The sequence below is a fragment of the Pseudophryne corroboree genome, chromosome 9 (genome assembly GCF_028390025.1).
Source record: "Pseudophryne corroboree isolate aPseCor3 chromosome 9, aPseCor3.hap2, whole genome shotgun sequence".
In the NCBI taxonomy this organism is placed as follows: Eukaryota; Metazoa; Chordata; class Amphibia; order Anura; family Myobatrachidae; genus Pseudophryne; species Pseudophryne corroboree.
This window is the reverse complement of record NC_086452.1, coordinates 99538207-99558387: the sequence shown is the minus strand read 5'-3', so window position 1 is coordinate 99558387 and position 20181 is coordinate 99538207. Positions and strand designations below refer to the sequence as shown.

The window sequence follows — 20181 nt, the reverse complement described above, 5'->3', positions numbered from 1 at the left end:
CTGTAAAATCAGTAAAAAAATGTTCTTTTTATTACTGCAGTATATATGTAAAGTATATACAGGGACATCTTAACAGCATTGAAGACCCTGAACAAAGCAATACACTGGGGCCCCTACACACCCATTCCCAGGAATAAATATAAAATATATATAACTTGCCCTCCTGCTGTCCCCTAACCATCTCTCCACATGCTTCCATACAGCGAATGACTATCAGCACTCTGATTGCTGGACAGCTCCAACCATCCACCAATCAGCAAGCTGACAGTCATTCACTGTCTGGCTGCAGTCAGGAGACACTGGCAGGTAGAGGATGCTGCACTCTGGAGGATATCGCCATCATTCCACCAATCAGCAAGCAGACAGCCATTCGGTATCTTGCTGAAGCCTGGAGGGCAGGTAGAGAATGCTGCATGGCCGCTCTTATTTGGTGTTATTCACAATCAGAGTGTCTGGGTAGCATTCTCCTGCCTCCCAGGAAGCTCCTGAGACACCCAGCCCAGCCAGATCCTGCTCGAATGCCCCTACAATCATGGAGTCCCGGGCATCTGCCCAATGTGCCTATATGTTAAGATGGCACTGAGTATATATGACGTGAGGTATGGTGTTCTCCTACAAGCAATGATTTGGGTGATTCCCTACAGCTGAGGATAATGCAGTTTATTCTTATTACTTTTATTCTGTGAAATGCGCTTTTAATTTCTAATCAAGTTGTGGCAATAATTAATTGTATGAATTGAATAGCGTATGTCGCAGCACTTCATTATAATGTGGCTTTCATTGTTCGGTGACACATTTGTTTTCGTTTGTACTTTCTTCAAAGAATGCAAGTTCTCTGCGTGTGCCACATTCTTGGTGTATTATGCCCTTGGTGCTGTCATTCTTATTGTCTCTATTGTAACTGGGAATTAACAAATACACATACTTCTACTAAACATGAAAGAAATTAGCTTGATGGCTCGATGAACGGTTTTCAAACAATGACAGGAGTGGGGGCGAAAATGGAAAAATAGACCTCCCCCCTCAAACCAGTTGTCACAATATTCAAAAATTATAAACAAGTTTCAAACATCATAGTCAGCGAGCCATGTTTTTGGGGGTATAATGATTAAATTCACTGGGACATATTTTTCAAAGTAGCTGTTATAGGAGACTTGGGACAAGAACACACTAGGTCAGGGTTATTACGGGTGTGATACTTTATACCGGCGGACGGGATGCCGGCTATCAATATCCCAACAGCGGCATCCCACCTTCCAGAATGACAGCAGCGGGGCGAGCGCTAAGAGTCCCCTTGAGGGCTTGCCACAGCTTCTATTCCCACTCCATGGGTGTTGTGGACACCCACTCGTGGGAATAACCCTGGCCGGCGTCATTGTCCGCTGTTGGGATTCCGGCATCGGTATCATGAATGCCAGGATCCCGACAGCCGGCATTTTAACTACATCCCGTTATTACCACTAACCTAGATTGTGTACTGTATGGTTTTTGCATATAGTGTTTGCATGAGCTCATTTTAAGGATTAAAATCATTCTAATGAATTTGTTGTTTTTGTATTGGGATAACATTAGTATATCACTTCATATAACTGTTATACAAGCACTCTTTCTCTTTGTTATTTTTCCAAATCTGTTGTTGGTCAGGATGAGGCGCAGCGCTGGACTGGTCAAGGGTGCTTCTGGCAAATGCCAGAAGGTCAGATGGCCTGATGGGCCGGTCTGGCTCCAAGGCACACATAGTCACGGGGGCTGGTCGAGCAGCTCTTCCTCCCATGGCTCTGCTTGGCCGGCTGGCATACAGAGGCCCGGAGGAACGCCGCAATGCCAGGCCTCTGTCACTCGTGGCACGCCCCCTTAAATTGTACCCCGCACCCTAGCCGTGCACAGTACAATGCCCGGACTGCTTTAGAGCCACAGTCTGTCCCTGGTGAGGCATGACTCCATTACTGAATCCAAGGATTCTGGAGGAAGTACAGTTACAGTAGGGGTCATTATGTAGGAGGCAGCAAGCAAACAAGGCCTGCTCGATTACAGAGGATTGCAGTAACACACCTCCCATGGAGGCTATTACATGGCACGTTACAGCATAGGGGAAGGAGAAGGTGGGGGGCAGGAAGCAGTGGGAAGGATCAGCCCCACATGGCACTAATAGGAATAATAGGCACTAATAGGGGAGGATCTGGCCACTAACAGCCTATGGATGGCTGCTATTAGAAAAAATAACAGAAAAAAGCCCTTTTTTTTTTAGGTAATCTCTATGTCCCCATAACACAAGTCCTGCAGCGTAAGCAGCCTATTGGTCAATAAGGCACTGCATGTACTATGTAGAATCAGTTGGGTGGTGGATCTGCTGAAAATAGGAGAGCGCGGGCGCTGGACAATAACTCTGGGCCTAATTCTGACAAGATCGCTCCTCTGCGATCAGATAGTTGCCGCCCATAGAGAGTGAAAACCTCCCTGTGCAAGTGTGCAAATGCATGTGTACGCCAGACAGCGGACATCTGCAAATCCATTCCCATCATCTCACTCACCATCAAGTGGTTTTTCCATTCTATGCAGTCTGTGCGTAGCCCAGGACTTACTCCTACAGTGCCATACAAACAGAATAACAGACTGATCGGGACTGGAGCTGACGACACACACCCTCCCTGAAAATGCTTGGGAACGCCTGCATTTTTCCTGACACTCCCAGAAAATGTCCAGTTACCTCCCATAACCGCCCGCTTCCTGCCAATCAGCCTTTGGTCGTCTAGCGATCACAAAAGACACAGGATTTTTTTGCAGTTTGGCCTCGTGCCTGCGCATTACGATCCGTGCACATGTGCAGTCATTTGATAATCGGCCGCTGTGCGATTTCGCACAACAGGGATCAGGTCTGAATTAGACTCCCTGTGTCTCTGAATGCACAGCGCTGCATAGACGCCAGTTATAATAATTTATCAGCAGTGGGAGCAACTTCAGCAGGGGGAGCCATTGCTGCCTCTGCACCTCCCTGGTTGCGCCACATAGTACAAGTATAGAAGGTATTTCTTGAATAAAATATAGAAAGGTATATATTTATGTTCTCCCCACCCATTGCATGGAGAAAATCAGCTTGTTTGCAACTGTACTCTTTCATTGTTAGGATAGTGAAAGGAAGAGGGGGAGAACCCGTAGCAGCACTGAACAAGCAGAGGTTGAGAATACAGCACCAATATCTTACATTGGTTAGGATTAAAGATGGCAACGCAACATGAAGTGAAGCATAACAATGAGTACTACTAGCGCCATGTGGATCAGGGAGAAGGGAACGGCAGTAGGGGTGGGTGCTGATGGCCATACTGGTGATCCATTACATAACATTACTGTTTTACATATTACTAAGCATTACTGTAGCTGACATCAGCGGTGTTACTAGACAGTTGTGGGCCCAATAGCAACATTTTTAAAGGGTCATTTAGGTTTGAACATGAGGGGTTCTTTCTACTCTGAGTATAATTACATTTTGGAACCAGCCAGGTAACATGTTAAGGTGCATACATATGGATAGCTTTAGCAAAAGATGTTGGTGTTCCCGATCGATCAGAAAGAACAATGGCCCTCATTCCGAGTTGTTCGCTCGCAAGCTGCTTTTAGCAGCTTTGCAGACGCTAAGCCGCCGCCTACTGGGAGTGAATCTTAGCTTATCAAAATTGCGAACGAAAGATTCGCAATATTGCGAAAAGACTTCTCTGTGCAGTTTCTTTCTGAGTAGCTCGAGACTTACTCTTCCAGTGCGATCAGTTCAGTGCTTGTCGTTCCTGGTTTGACGTCACAAACACACCCAGCGTTCGCCCAGACACTCCTCCGTTTCTCCAGCCACTCCCGCGTTTTTCCCAGAAACGGTAGCGTTTTTTCACACACTCCCATAAAACGGCCAGTTTCCGCCCAGAAACACCCACTTCCTGTCAATCACATTACGATCACCAGAATGAAGAAAAAACCTCGTAATGCCGTGAGTAAAATTCCTAACTGCATAGCAAATTTACTTGGCGCAGTCGCACTGCGGACATTGCGCATGCGCATTAGCGACTAATTGATCCGTTGCGAGAAAAAAATAACGAACGAACAACTCGGAATGACCCCCAATATTTCAAATCGTTCCATGTGTATGAAAGATATATCTGCCGATGCGCATACCTGACGCTCGTTTATAGGGGTCTATGATCTTTCATGCACGCAGAAAGATCATAGGGGGTCATTCCGAGTTGTTCGCTCGTTATTTTTTTTTGCTACGGAGCGATTAGTTGCAAATTGCGCATGCGCATTGTACGCAGCGCGCCTGCGCCAAGTAAATTAGCACAAAAGTTTGGTATTTTACTCACCGCGTAACAAAGTTTTTTCATCGCTCTGCTGATCGTAGTGTGATTGACAGGAAGTGGGTGTTTCTGGGCGGAAACTGGCCGTTTTATGGGAGTGTGCGGAAAAACGCAGGCGTGCTAGTTGAAAACGCAGGAGTGTCTGCAGAAACGGGGGAGTGGCTGGGCGAACGCTGGGTGTGTTTGTGACGTCAAACCAGGAACGAAAAGGACTGAGCTTGTCGCACTGGCAGAGTAAGTCTGGAGCTACTCAGAAACTGCGGGGTACTCGTTACGAGAAAATTAGCGAACCCTTCGTTAGCAAATCTGCTATGCTAAGATACACTCCCAGTAGGCGTAGGCTTAGCGTGTTCATTGCTGCTAAAAGCAGCTAACGAGCGAACAACTCGGAATCACCCCCATAGTCCAATCTTTTGCATTATATTCAAATCGTTTTGTGTGTATGCACGATGAACGATTTGGTGAAAGCTGAACGACTGGCTAACCACTCCCCACCACCATTTCCTCATTATGCCCTCACAGTGCTAGATAAGCCCCCAAAGTGCCAGATATGCCCCCTCAATCATATAGTTATAGTCCCCCTCCCAGCACATAGCCATAGTCCCCTCCCAGTAAATATCCATAGCTCCCACCTCCCCAAGCAATAGCCATAGTCTCCACCTCTCCCAACACAGTCATACAGTAATCCCCACCTCCCTCCCATCACATAACAATAGTTCCCTGACAACAGAGATAGCCATAGTCCCCCTCCCTGAACATAGCCCCTCACCTCCCCAAGCACATAGCCATAGTCTCCATCCCCCTCCCAGCACATAGCTGTAGTCCGCCCTTAACACATAGTAGTAGTCTCGTCCACTCCCAGCACATACATAGACTCCCCACGCAGCACATAGCCCTAGTCCCCACCGCACAACATCCCAGCAGATAGCCATAATGTCTGGCAATACCCGCTGTGCCGAGCTGCCTGGGATGGAGGGTGGAGCATCGCTCTACAAGCAGGAGTTGGTGCCAGTGTCCAGCACCGCACCAAACTACGTGAAGAAACTGAAAAAAAACGACAGCTCCCAGCAGCCCTTGCTGCCGGGAGCTCCCAACAGCAAGGGCTGCTGGGAGTTGTAGTTTCTTTTCAGCTGCCTTACAGCAATGTATTTTTCACTGTCCACCAATGTGTCCCATACTCAGGGCCGGTGCAAGATTTCTCAGCACCCTAGGCAAAACTTCAGCCTCCCTCCCCCTCCACGCCCCTCCCCATTGGCCAACACAGGAAATAAAAAAAAAACACATTGGCATCCACAGGAAAAATAATGACAAACACATTGGCCCCTTTCAGGAAAAAAGAAAAAAACACTTTGGCTTCCACAGGGTAAAAAAAAAACACACATTTGCCCTGACAGGAAAAAACCCCACTATGCTCCCCAGTACATAATTAGCATTTACCCCTTTATTACTGACAGAACAGCAAATTAATGTGCTCCTGCTAAGTACAAAGGGGAAATGTGATGGCTTCTCCAACATATGCGCAAGGCCCTATCTTAAAGTATCAAAATGATTATTATTGTTTACTTATATAGTGCCACTAATTTGCACAGCGCTGTACACATAACATCAGAATTCATATCACTCCCTGTTCCACTGGAATGGGAGTGATAGTCCCTAAAAAGCAAACACACACACACACACACACACACACACACACACACACACACACACACACACACACACACACACACACAACCTTCACATATGTTTTTGGAGTGTGGGAGACTGGGAGGAAACAGGAATACCCAGAAGAAACCCACACAAACATAAAAAGAACATGCACACTCCACACAGACAGGCCATGACCAGGAATTGAACTCATAACCTGAGTGCTGTGAGGCAGTAATGCTTACCCTATGCCACTGAGCCACCGATTGGATTATAACGTATCAAAAATGTTGCAGGCTGTATAGAGAATACACCCTACAGCAGGTTGGGAAAGGGATCCTGGCACTTAGGATGCCGGTAGTCAGAAGAATGACAGCAGCATCCTGCTGATTAGAATCCCAACACCTTGTAGGAAAGTATGCTAACCTCTACCCTCCCCTACCTGCAGCCTAACCCTCCCTTCCTACAACCTAACCCTAACCTCCCCTGGTTCCTAACCCTATCCCCCTCCCCATACCCCCCACAGCCTAACTGAAAGCCTCCCCGGCACACTTACATTCGGTATGTTGACTCTTTGGATTCCGGCATCGGGATTCTGAGCGTTGTCGGGCAGCGCGTTTTTAGTGTGTGCCGTTAGATTTCAGTACTAATATATGGCAAAAAAATAGAACATGACAAACTGACAAATACTTTTTCTGAGCAGCAGGTACGGATGTCTTGTTCAGTACACTATCTTGTGATATACTATGTTGGTTCATTAACAAACAGTGTTTATGTTGCAAATATAGGGAAATGTGGAACTACAAGTCCAAGCATACCCTGCCAAAAAGCATGTCATACTGGAAAATGTAGTTTCATATCAGCTACAGGTGACACATGGAAAAAAAAAACACTACCTACTTGCATGGAGGAGAAACGGTCAGATGGAGAGGCAATAAGTCAGCATCCATCACAGCCTATGGACCTACAGGTGTTCCGTAGCTCTGTAGTACAAAGTAAAAAAAAAAAGGCTGTAGTAGTATCACATGCTGGTGCTGGTCTCACAGTGATGGTGGTGGGAGCAGGCTGCAGATGCATAAACCACTGGACTACCAGGGCACTTCCTCTAGATGAGGCGGCCCAAGACATAAGTGACAGAGCGGCCTAGGGGGTATGTGACATCCTGCCCCCCCCTACACCCCACCCCGAGCAGCCTGTTGCTGTATTAAAAATTACAAAAATAAAATAACATGATCCTCCTAAACAGAAGGGTGGGGCTCGGTGCTGCCATTGAATCTGCCTAAACTCTCCCCAACTGCAGGCCTCTAGTGATACAGTATGTGTGCAGGGAACTTTTTTAACAGGGCGTGAGGTATGGCAATACAGGTACTGGATGTATCACAATGAGCCCTGTAGTACACACACACAACCACCCACACTGAGGCCCACGCACACACTCTTACTGAGACAAACACACAGTGATACTGAGACACACACACACTGACACTCATATTGAGGCAGAGGAACACATACACTCGTACTAAGACTGAGACACACTCCCGCTGACACCAATACTGAGGCAAAGGCACACACACACACACACACACACACACACTGACACTCATACTGAGACAGAGGCACACACTCATACCGAGACACACACAGTGATACTGAGGCCCACACACACACACACACACACACACACACACACACACACACACACACACACTCATACTGAGGCAGAGGCACACATATCATCATACTGAGACACACACACAATCATACTGAGGTACACACTTATACTGAGGCAGAGGCACACACACATACTGAGGCGCACACACACTCATACTGAGACACACACTGACACTTATATTGAGGCATAGGCACACACACACACACACACACACACACACACACACACACACACACTCATACTGAGGGACACATACACACACTCTGATACTGAGACACACATACTGACACTCATACTGAGGCAGAGGCACAGACTCATACGGAGACAGACACACTCACTGAGAGACACACACACTCTGACACTCATACTAAGGTAGAGGCACACACACACACACACACACACACACACACACACACACACAGTGATACTGAGACACACACACTGACACTCATACTGAGGCAGAGGCACATATACACTCATACTGACACACACACACTGACACTCATACTGAGGCAGAGTCACACACACACACACACACACAGTGATACTGAGACACACACTGACACTCATACTGAGGTAGAGACACACACACACACACACACACTCATACTGAGACACACACAGTGATGCTGAGACACACACACACACTCATACTGGAGACACACACACTAATATTGAGACACACACACACACACACACACACACACTCATACTGAGACACACACAGTGATGCTGAGACACACACACACACTCATACTGGAGACACACACACTAATATTGAGACACACACACACACACACACACACACACACACACATACTGAGAAACACACAGTGATGCTGAGACACACACACACACACACACACACACACACACACACTCATACTGAGACACACACACTGATATTGAGACACACAGACACTGATACTGAGACACACAGATAGCCTAACACAGTAGTTACCTCCAGCTTAAGTCACAAGAGCCAGTCTCTGAAAGAGCAGGCATGCCAGGCAGCAGAGCCACAGACAGACCGTCGAGGACCTGACATACTTGGGGGCGTGGCCTAATCACGGAGGTGTGGCCACGCCCCTTTAAAACAAAAAAATGCTTCAAGCAGCATGGAGCCGGCCCGGCAGAGAGGGGACACGGGACCGGGCGAGGGGGAAACCACCTCTCTGCTCCCCTGCACAGCGGTGCGGTGGTGAATTAAAAAAGACTCACTGGTGGATCCCGGGACTCTGGGTAGTGGGTAATGCATCAACTGCCTGTCACTGTCAGTCAGCTTAGCAGCGTTGCAGGACTACCCGCAGCGCTGCTATGTGTGTCCATGCCGCCGGGTGCCCTGCTGCTGCTATTGCATGGCTACAGGGCCGAGTGGGGGGAGAGGGAGGGGGCGGCTTACTGTCAAAATGACCAAAATGCTCCTGGCAGCCTCAGCGTACCGCCCCCTCAGGTCCCGGCGCCCATAGGCAGCTGCCTAAAGCTGCCTAATGGAAGCGCCGGCCCTGCCCATACTTGTGTAAAGTCCCCCAGCATGTCTCCCAGACACTGGCCAGCATTGTTTATGCAGTGTCCCCCATGACTCTGCACACTGTGTCCCTCATGCAAAAGCAACTGTAAAACGGAACTCTACCAGCCGTACTGTCTAAAAGGGGACTCTGCCTGCCATAATGTGTAAAAGGTGACTCTACCTACATAATGTGTAAAAGGGAGCTCTACTTGCCATAATGTGTAAAAGGGAGCTCTGCCTGCCATACTGTGTAAAAGGGGACTCTACCTCGTGTAGTGTATAAAAGGAGACTCTACCTGGCATAATGTGTGACAGGGGCTCTACCTATCGTAATGTGTAAAATTGGGCTCTACCTGGCATAATTTGTGACAGGGCTCTACCTGGGATAATGTGTGACAGGGACTCTACCTGGCGTAATGTGTAAAAGGTGCTCTACCTGGTGTAATGTGTGTAAGTGGCGCTACTGTGCGGCATAATTTGAATAATGGAGATTACTGTACAGCGTAACATGAATTGGTATTATTTTGTAGCCATGCCTCTTCCCTATGAATCCATGCCCCTATATTTTTGTTGCGCATCGTATGCCTGATCCTCTGATCTTATGTGCTGCACATAAGATCAGGCGATCTGGGTAGTGGTGATTCGCAGGTCGTACGATAGATCGTTAGGTCATTTTCCTCACCTAATTTCGTACTTTGTGGGTAATTCAGACTGCATCGCTGCAGGTGGTCGCGGGGCGGGAAGGGGCATGCCAATGGCATTAGAACGCCGTTAACAGGGCACGGTCTGGACAATGCAGGCATGTCCGGACCGCTGGGGGGGGCGGGCCGCAGTGGCTGCGTGACATCATACACAGCTGCTGCGACCCGGGACACGGCGGGTAGCTAACTACCAAAGCACAGGAGCTGCACAGGCAGGGAGCTATTTGACAGGTGCAAAAGCATCGCCGCCGTGCAATGCTTTTGCACCAGTGCGGGGGGGGGGGGGGCAGACATGCGGGGCAGACTAGCCCTGTGCTGTGCGTCCCCCCACATGTCTGAGTAAATGATCGTAAATTAGGCCCCTTGTTAGCAAGCTAATCAATGCAGTGCAGTTCAGCAATCAAAAGCAGGTATAAACCAAGCCTCCCCTGCAACAGAACTACACAGAGCTAAAATGGTAGGCGCTTTTATATCCTCTACTTCAGCCACACCCGTTATGTAAATTTTACCCAACATAAGATCAATCAGGGCAGGCAACAGAAATCTTGGGTCCCGGTACACTGATATCTCTGCGGGCCCCCCCCCCCCCACCACTGACACCGGGATCCCCACGAGTGGGACTATGCTTGGGTCCCCTGACGGTATTCTGGAGGCCGGGTTCCCGGCGTCGGCATGCTGACCGCCAGGATCCCGGCCATCGGGATCATAACTACATCCACCAGTCACCACCACAGCACATTCTGCTCTCATCTGACATGCACATGCATACATGCAGATGCATCCATATGTGCAGAATGTGCCTGCCTGCATACCGCCACAAACCAATCCTAAAACCCTAAACCAAGCCCAAATCCCTATACATGCATGAAGTGATAAAAGCCTTACCAGCAGGCTGCAACAGCAACACACTGACACAGCCGCTGGCGCTAATTAAACCAGGATCGCCTCCCCAAGTCCCGCCGCAGTACTGTCTTTCCCGGGCCACTCCTACTTGGCGCTCCGTCCGGCTCCTCATACAGCAGAGACAGGGAGGCAGCGTGCGGTGAGGACTCTGGAGGGGCGGTCCGGACGAGCTTCCTGCTGTGTGACTGGTGCTGCGGTGCAATGTCAGTGCACTGCACAGCACACGGCCGGGGACTGGTTGACAGGATGAGAGGTGACCTGGGGGTTGGGGGCACTGAGGGGTGAACACAGAACTCGGGTGAAAGGGGGGGGCAGCGCTGAAAAAAAATCAACCACACAGCGGGCGGCCAGCGGCTGCCGCGATGCCGGAAGCAATATATAATTATTTACACTTATCATGAAATGCAGCCGCTGCTGCCCGCTGCCTGGACCTTGGGGCCCCTCACAACAACATGGCCCGGGATCGGTGTCCCCTTTGACCCCCCCCCGTCGCCCGGCCTGAGATCAATCTTGTGTATTTTTGTGTAAACGATAATCGTTAAAGATCGATCGTTTGTCCAATCATTCACTATTTGGCACCAAATCGTTTATCCTGGAAATCGTTAATAATATTGAATTTTTTGCCAAATCTATCTTTGTGTATGCACCTTTAGCTCCCTGCTGCTGCTGTACTCAGAGAAGATGGCAGAGGGCAGCAGAGAGGTAGTTAAATGGTCAACAGTTATGCAGTTGACACTTAAAATGTCAAAAGCACAATATCGAGTACAGAATGCTGACATGGGAACAATGATATATAAAGCATTTTTGTTATGTCAGCATAAGAACTGCAAACATGATGGTAAAACATCTTATTTACAGTGTTAATGCCAACATGGTAAAAATGCTTTAAATAACATTACTCCTGTCTCAGCATTCTGCACTCGACATTATGCTGTCAACATTTTGACTGTTGCCAGAATGAATGTCGACAAAGTATGCCAATCCCCTTCTGCAGTACAGGAGGCAGCTGCATGGGCCGGCAGCTGATAGGCTACATTGTGTACCGGCCTCTATAGCATCTGATATTATGCTATAGAAGTTATACTTATAGGTGACATGGTATTGGCAATAATTAGTAATTAAAGCTTATTACTGTACAGTAGAGGTCATCTTGGCATATTACTATATTTAGTTTAGCTGCCCAATATATCTGAGTTCTAGCGATTTGTAGCCCAGTGCAGACTAATAGTGTCAAGGTGGGCACACTGCTGCTGTATTGTTTAATTTGATTCTATTAACCCTGTGGACATGGGCCTAGGCTAAAAGGTCGACGTGCAAATGGTCAACACAGACACTTTTTTTGTTATTTTAACCTTAATCCTAAACCTAACCCTCCACCAAGTGCCTAACTCTAATTGTCCCATCCGACAGCCTAACCTTAACCCTCCCCCAAGTGCCTAACTCTAATCCTACAAATCACGAAAAAGTATGTGTTAACCATTCACATGTCGACCATTTGATCATGTCTGCCTTTTGACCCTGTCGACTGATTGACTGTCTCTATTTACTGTCTATCATCCATCTGGATACGCACTCTTAGGCTGGCACACACTATACGACATTTTAAAGGATTTACGACACATCGTTATGACAAATTTGTTTTGATCGTCCAGTGTGTACGCACTATATCGCTAGCGATGCTTGCTCCTGCGGGTCACTGGCGACATCCTCTGTCATCTATACATGCAACTGAATTTCACATAAATGTCGCTAACTACTAGGAGCAAATCGTGCAGTGTGTACTCTGCAAACGAGTATAATTAGGCTGAAACCCAATAGAGCGACATCGTCTAATGTGTACGGACCTTTCGTTTTTGTGCTTACTATTGTAGGTATTATACAGTATATACTTATTCTGATCCTACAAAACATTACTAATTATACAGGGTAGAATAATTTCAATGTAAATAAAATTAGTCATTTGTTTTGAACATTGTCACCTGGAGACGTCACCCCGTTCTCCCAGATATTGACAAGAAATATGCTCTGGTGTAATAGAGGTATACCTTAGGTATCTTATATTCCTTATAAGATTGGATTTACCGTATATACAATATTAATTACACAATAAGTATTATTCCTTTACAATAACTGGAGGTAGTTATTTTATCAAACATTTACTTATAAAGAAAAAGAAATGATGCTTCATTATTAATATGACAAAACAGTACAATAAATATACACGGGGGCCGACAAATAAAGACCTAGAGTATAGCCAGAGCCGGCCTTAGCTATAGGCAGGCTAGGCATTTGCCTAGGGCATTCAAGCATGTCTAGGGGCATCCAAGCATGTCCCTGCAGCATCTCATGCTGAGAGGGACAGTCCACAAACTAACTGTTACTTTCCAAATGTATTCAATCAGTACTTGTATACACTGCTGTTTACATTTGTCAAAAAAAATGCACACTGTGCCTTAAACTTCCTCTGACATGCTTGAATGCCTCTGACTTGTGAGACCTCAGACAGTCAGAAGCAGAAGCCCAGAAGCAGAAGCCCAGCAAATGCAATTCCTGGACCTGTGACATTTTTACTGACTATATAAGGTTATTACTGGATGGCTTCTTATGATAACACATGTGTATTTTGGAAGACTGCTTCACAGAAACCTGACATCACCTATACTGCTTGTGCACATGGGGGAGGGGGACCCTGCCATCCTGTGTGTGTCCCTTTTCCCTGTGCAAACCCCAGGTGTCTGCAGGGACATAACATGGGCAGTGTTCTCCCCACACTTTATTTCCTAGTCAGTCCATACCGTAAAATTCCCCTGCCATCTAGCACTGTAACGTGGTCAGTAAGCTGCGTTGTGCTATTTCTATATGAAACATCAGTGCAGCGTGACTTTTGGACACATCAGACTGGAGGGCAGAGCATTTAGCTCCCACAGTATAAAGTAAAGTGCATGCAGTTAACGGGAGTAACAGACACCAGCAAACACACTGAATAGTGAAGAGAATGGACAGTTTCTACATGTTTGATACTGATCTTTTTGTATAACCAGCAAGTGTGGCAGTATCTGTGGCAGTATATGTGTATTATGGGCATTACTAATGTGGGGCATATGTGTAAGGTGCATTACTGTGTGGCATTATGTGTATTATGGGCATTACTAATGTGGGGCATATGTGTAAGGTTCCTTTACTGTGTGGAATTATATGTATTATGGTCATTACTGTGTGGCATTGTGCAGAGTTGAACTGGCCCACAGGGTAACCCCCCGGTGGGCCCCACTACCTGAGCGTTGCAGGTACAGATGCAGAACTAGCGGCGGAGCTAGGGGGCACCAGACAAAATGTTGCCTAGGGCATCAAATTGGCTAGGGCCGGCTCTGAGTATAGCTTTCATTTTAAAAGTAGATTATTCAGGATAACGTCTCCCATCTAATGCAATAACTGGTTACATCATACTTATTATATGAAGATTGGTTACAAAAAGTAATATCCTGTGTGTTATATTAATGTGTTATCCTCTGTTTCAGATAAAGACAATGTTTTTGAGAATATTGTTCATCCTTCTGCTGGCGTATGAGGTCGTAGCTGAGCCAATAACCTTAGGCAGCATCTCCCAGGAGTCCACATCAGACAGCAGTATCCAGGATAAAAACAACCTGGAGGACAGAAGAGGACGCGCCCACGGACTTCACCGGCCTCTCTTAAAGGAAGCCGTTGACTGGCTGTCAAAATGGCTGGTCTTCTTTGGAGTCTTCTTGCTGCTGAGCATAATCATCATCATATGCTGTGCATGCAAGGACTATGAGAAACACGGAGACGAGTACAATGAGTTACTGAAGGCTGTAATAGTAAGACGCTGCTAGAGCTGGACCGACCTCTGCGTGTGACCCTAATTATGCTACAGAATGCAGCCTGTACCACAATAAGTACATGGCAGGCACAAGTCCATACTGCAACTGTAGCATTAGGACCCTCCAGTATCAGAGAAGCCTTGACGCGGCCTGGTGGCTTAACCATATATTTGCATAACCATATATTTGCAAATATATGCAACTAATATCTCTGAATTTTCTATTATCATGTAATGCTCAACAGTGTCGTAACTAGACATTTTAGCGATGTGTGCAAGAAACAGCATTGGTGCTCCCCCATATACAAAACAGGGCCAGTGGCCAGTGCTCTGTAGGCGCGTGACAAAAATATAAGGGCATGGCTTCATAGGGAATGGGCTTGGCCACAAAATAATACCAATCCATATTACGCTGTACAGTAGTCTCCATTATTCAAATTACATCGCACAGTAGCTCCACTTACACACATTACATCAGGTAGAGACCCTTTAAAACATTATGCCAGGTAGAGCCCCTGTCTCACATTATGCCAGTTAGAGCCCCTGTACAGCAGGCAGAGCTCCATTTTACACATTACAGCAGGTAGAGCTCCCTTATGCACATTATGGCAGGTAGAGCTCGCTTTTACACATTACGGCAGGTTGAGTCCCCTTTTACACATTATGCAGGAGCGACCTGTATCTAATGCCCAGATCATTCTTATTAGGCAGCTCAGGCTTTTAGCCTGCCTAACTGCGGCACTTTACAGTGGCCATTTTTCACTTTAAAAGTCCTTTAGTGTTGTCCCTTTCCTCTGTATATGTATAATGATGCAATTCACCCCAGCCCACCTAGTAGCCATCTGCATCTCCCCTCTGAGAGATGGTGGTGGTAGGGTTGCAGGTTAGAGGGCGCAAGGCTGAAACTTTGCCTAGGGTACAGAGAGACCTTGCACCGGCCCTGGGCATGTCCAGCATCAAGGGGGAAGTTAAAAAGAAATAAAATTAAATATTATGAGCACATTATATGATACACCTTCAGAATTTAGGACACTATATAATTCTTTAGAAAGATATATTTTCTTCCTTATTACACCAACCGTATCCCAATCACTATTCACTCAATCTTATATGCCAGCCAAGCAGGCAGACAGAGCATACACTAGATCATCTGCAATCACAGGCTAAGTGGCAAAGTAATTTTCATATATGCAATTTTTTGCATCTTATTCATTATGTCTATAAAAAGGACCACATGTCCTCAGACAAAACAGGCCCCACAGGTGCGTCGGCCCACCGGGAATCTTCCCTGCAAGCCAGTAGCGTAACTACTGCCCTCGCGGTGGCTTGGGGGCGAGGGACTGCGGGGGCGCCACTGATTTAGTGCAGACTGACATGCGGACGAGCGTCCGCATGTCAGTCTGCGGTCTCGTTCCCTCCCCTGCTGTTAGGAGGGACACGGAGGGCACAGCGCACGCCTCCCTGTGTCCCTCCTGGGTCTCCGGCGGCCGCGGGTCTCATAAAGGAAGTGCCGTTCGTGAGCACTTCCTTTATTAGAGTGACCCGCGGCCCCCGGAGACCCAGGAGGGACACAGGGAGGCGTGCGCTGTGCCCTCTGTGTCCCTCCTAACAGCAGGGGAGCGGGGGAGCGGCGGCGGAGGAAGCGGGGGGGGGGACGGACTGAGGGGGCATATCTGGCACTGGGTGCAAATTTGGCAGGGGGGGGGGGTTAATATCTGGCACTGGGGACATATATGGCACTGGGGGGAATATCTGGCACTGGGGGCATATGTGGCACTGGGGGGGAATATCTGGCACTGGGGGCATATGTGGCACTGGGGGGGTATATGTGTACCTGGCACATGGGGGGGGGCTATATTTGGCACTGGGGGCATGTGAGTACCTGGCACCGTGGGGGAATATCTGGCACTGGGGACATATGTGGCACTGGGAGCACAGCCCTAGCAACAAGGACTACCTCCTAGCAACGAGCATGACACCCAGTGCATGAAACCCCTGGCAACGAGCATGACACCCAGTGCATGAAACCCCTGGCAACGAGCATGACACCCAGTGCATGAAACCCCTGGCAACGAGCATGACACCCTGAGCATGAAAACCCCTGGCACCGTGCATGGAACCAAGAGCATGAAACCCCTGGCAACGAGCATGACACCCAGTGCATGAAACCCCTGACAACGAGCAGGTAATTGAAAAGTAATTAGAAGCCTTACTGTAGGACTTAATGTGTAATGGGCATTACGGTGTGTGGCATAATGTATCACGGACATTGCGGTGTGTGTCATAATGTGTCACAGGCATTACGGTGTATGGTATACTATATCGCGGGCATTGTGATATGTGGTATAATGTCTCAGGGTCATTGCAGTGTGTGGCATAATGTATCACGGACATTGCGGTGTGTGTCATAATGTGTCAGGCATTACGGTGTGTGGTATACTATATCACGGGCATTGTGGTATGTGGTATAATGTCTCAGGGTCATTGCAGTGTGGCATAATATATAACGGGCATTGCGGTGTGTGGCATAGGGTATAACGGGCATTGCGATATGTGTCACAGGCATTACGGTGTATGGTATACTATATCACGGGCATTGTGGTATAATGTCTCAAGGTCATTGCAGTGTGTGGCATAATGTGTCACAGGCATTGTATGTGCTATAATGTATCGGGCATTGCAGTGTGTGGTATAATGTATCACGGACATTGCAGTGTGTGTGTCATAATGTGTCACAGACATTGTATGTGCTATAATGTATCAGGGGCAGTGCAGTGTGTAGCATAATGTATAACGGGCATTGCGATTCCTGTCATAATGTGTCACAGGCATTATAGTGTGTGGCATAATGTGTCGGGGGCATTATGGTGTGTGCATATTGTGTCATGTGCATTATTGTGTGCGGCATAATGTCTAAGGGCCATTGCAGTATGTGGAATAATGTATACTGGGCATTACTATAAGGAGGAAAAATGACAAATAATGTAAGGGGCATGAATCAGGATTATTTTTCTTTCCTGTGGTGGCTAACGTCTGGGCGTGCAGGTTGCAAAACTGGGGTATAAGGTAGTCTTTTCCTGCAATGCCACGCCCATTCCAACGAAGCCACGCCCATTCCAACTAAGCCACGCCCTTTTTTGCGATGTCCAGAGTTTCGTCCTGTGCAAAGGGCAGAAGAGAGAGAGGGGCAGATGTATTAACCTGGAGAAGGCATAAGGCAGTGATAAACCAGTGATATGTACAAGCTGATAAAGGCAGATCAGATCCGGACTGTTAATTTACATAATTGAGCTGATTGGCTGGCGCCTTTATCAACTTGCACATATCACTGGTTTACATACCTCCCAACTGTCCCGATTTTCGCGGGACAGTCCCGTTTTTTGGGGACTGTCCCGCTGTCCCACCCGAGGGGGGGCAGTTGGGAGTCTCTGACTCTCGCTGCCCTGCTTAGCACAGCAGCGGTGAATAGACACTGTGCGCATGCCAGCGGCTCACAGAGTGACGAAAACGGGGCCGTGACTCGCGAGCGCGGGTCCGCCGCGAAGCTACGCCCCTTTTTCTTAGGTCATGCCCACTTTTCGCCGCGCGTGTGCCCCTCTGTCAGCGAAGAAAAAGTTGGGAGGTATGGGTTTATCACTTCCTTATGCCTTCTCCAGGCTAATACATCTGCCCCAGAGTTTTTAATTTTGTCAACAAACTTTATTGACACATGGCCAAAGTTACAGAGCTCATTCTCCAGTGAGAAGTATATATCGGTAGCTACAGGAGGCGATATCAGCACTGGAAGATACACCAGAAGGTGACCTCTCCTCTTAGCGCTGACATACATGCCTATGGCAGCGCTAGTGATCCATGTGCATCGATGATATTGTAGCTTGTAATTAGCGCTTGCAGGCAGCAGACAGAGAAAATCCCTTTAGTACATTCTGAGAAGTGGTATATACAGGAATTTTCTCTTCCTTTAGCGTTTTCCCCCTTTTCTCCCCTTAGTAAATAGGACAGGCCAATTCATGTTTATAAGTGAAGCAAAAAAGCAAACAACTAGACAAAACCATGTTGAACTGCAGGTGGGGCAGATGTAACGTGCAGAGAGATTTAGGTTTGGTCAGGGTGTGTTGAAACTGAAATCTAAATTGTAGTGTAAAAATAAAGCTGTCTACCATTTGTGGGCTACATGTAAAAGCTGGGTCAGATTAACAATGGGGCGGATGGAGCTACTACTCCAGGCCTCCACATACAATTAGGCCCATCACCATGGCATTATGGCCACACAGTCAGCCATAAATCTAATGGTGTGTACACACGGTGAGATATTTTCTGACGATTTTGACTATATAGTCAAAATCATAAGAAAAGTTAGTGCAGATCGCAAGGTGAAAATCACCTTGCGATCCTGATGCGATGCCGATGCGCGGTCCCACGCGGTCGTCATCGCAACAATAGATAGACTGTGCAGGCAAGTCAATTTTGACTATATCAAGGTGCATGCACACGGTGAGATTCAGGCTAACCCTTATTCTCACTATGCGACAGGGGCTAGGTCGGCATCGCAAGCACATAATGACTGTGCTTGCGAAACTGACTATGTGCGATTTTGGCTAAGTGTCAATTTTGACTATCTTTTCTATGAGATAGTCAAAATTGACTTGACTGCACAGTCTATCTAGGCTTGCGATGCCGACCGCACATCGGCATCGCAAGGTGACTTTCACCTCGCAATCTGCACTAACTTTTCTTACGATTTTGTTTATATAGTCAAAATCGTAAGAAAATATCTCACCGTGTGTACACACCATCATAGAAAAGATAGTCAAAATTGACATTTAGCCAAAATCGCACATGGGGGGTGATTCCGAGTTGTTCGCTCACTAGCTGCTTTTAGCAGCATCGCACACGCTAAGACGCCGCCCTCTGGGAGTGTATCTTAGCTTAGCAGAATAGCGAACGAAAGATTAGCAGAATTGCGAAATAGAAATTTCTTAGCAGTTTCTGAGTAGCTCGAGACTTACTCACAAATAGCGATCAGTTCAGTCAGTTTCGTTCCTGGTTTGACGTCACACACACGCCCAGCATTCGGCCAGCCACTCCCCTGTTTCTCCAGACACTCCCGCGTTTTTCCCTGACACGCCTGCGTTTTTCCGCACACTCCCAGAAAACGGCCAGTTTCCGCCCAGAAACACCCACTTCCTGTCAATCATACTCCGATCACTTCAACGATGAAAAATCTTCGTTCGGGCGTGAGTAAATTTACTAAGTTTTGTGTTAAAATACTAACCGTATGCGCACTGCGAACCATGCGCATGCGCATTTTTGCCTTAATCGCTCCGTTGCGAAAATCGCCAACGAGCGAACGACTCGGAATGATCCCCATAGTCAGTATCGCAAGCACACTCATTATGTGCTTGCGATGCCTACCTAGCCCCTGTCGCATAGTGAGAATCGGGGTTAGCCCGAATCTCACCGTGTGTACACACCTTAAGAATTAAAATTATGTTTATTTTTTTCCAACAAATTGCAATTTTTCTGTTTTTAAGGAATTTAGGGAAAGTAGGGGCTGTACACACCCACAT

The 20181-nt window shown here is 47.3% G+C and overlaps 1 long non-coding RNA gene across 1 annotated transcript in view; it reads right to left on the bottom strand.

Annotated features, from left to right (window-relative positions):
* The window catches only part of LOC134956742 (uncharacterized), a 258116-nt gene that overhangs the window by 218159 nt on the left and 19776 nt on the right, over positions 1 to 20181 (bottom strand). The window contains exon 2 of the long non-coding RNA XR_010186139.1: positions 6885 to 6967. This is a non-coding gene — a long non-coding RNA (uncharacterized LOC134956742). The remainder of the gene's footprint in view (positions 1 to 6884; positions 6968 to 20181) is intronic.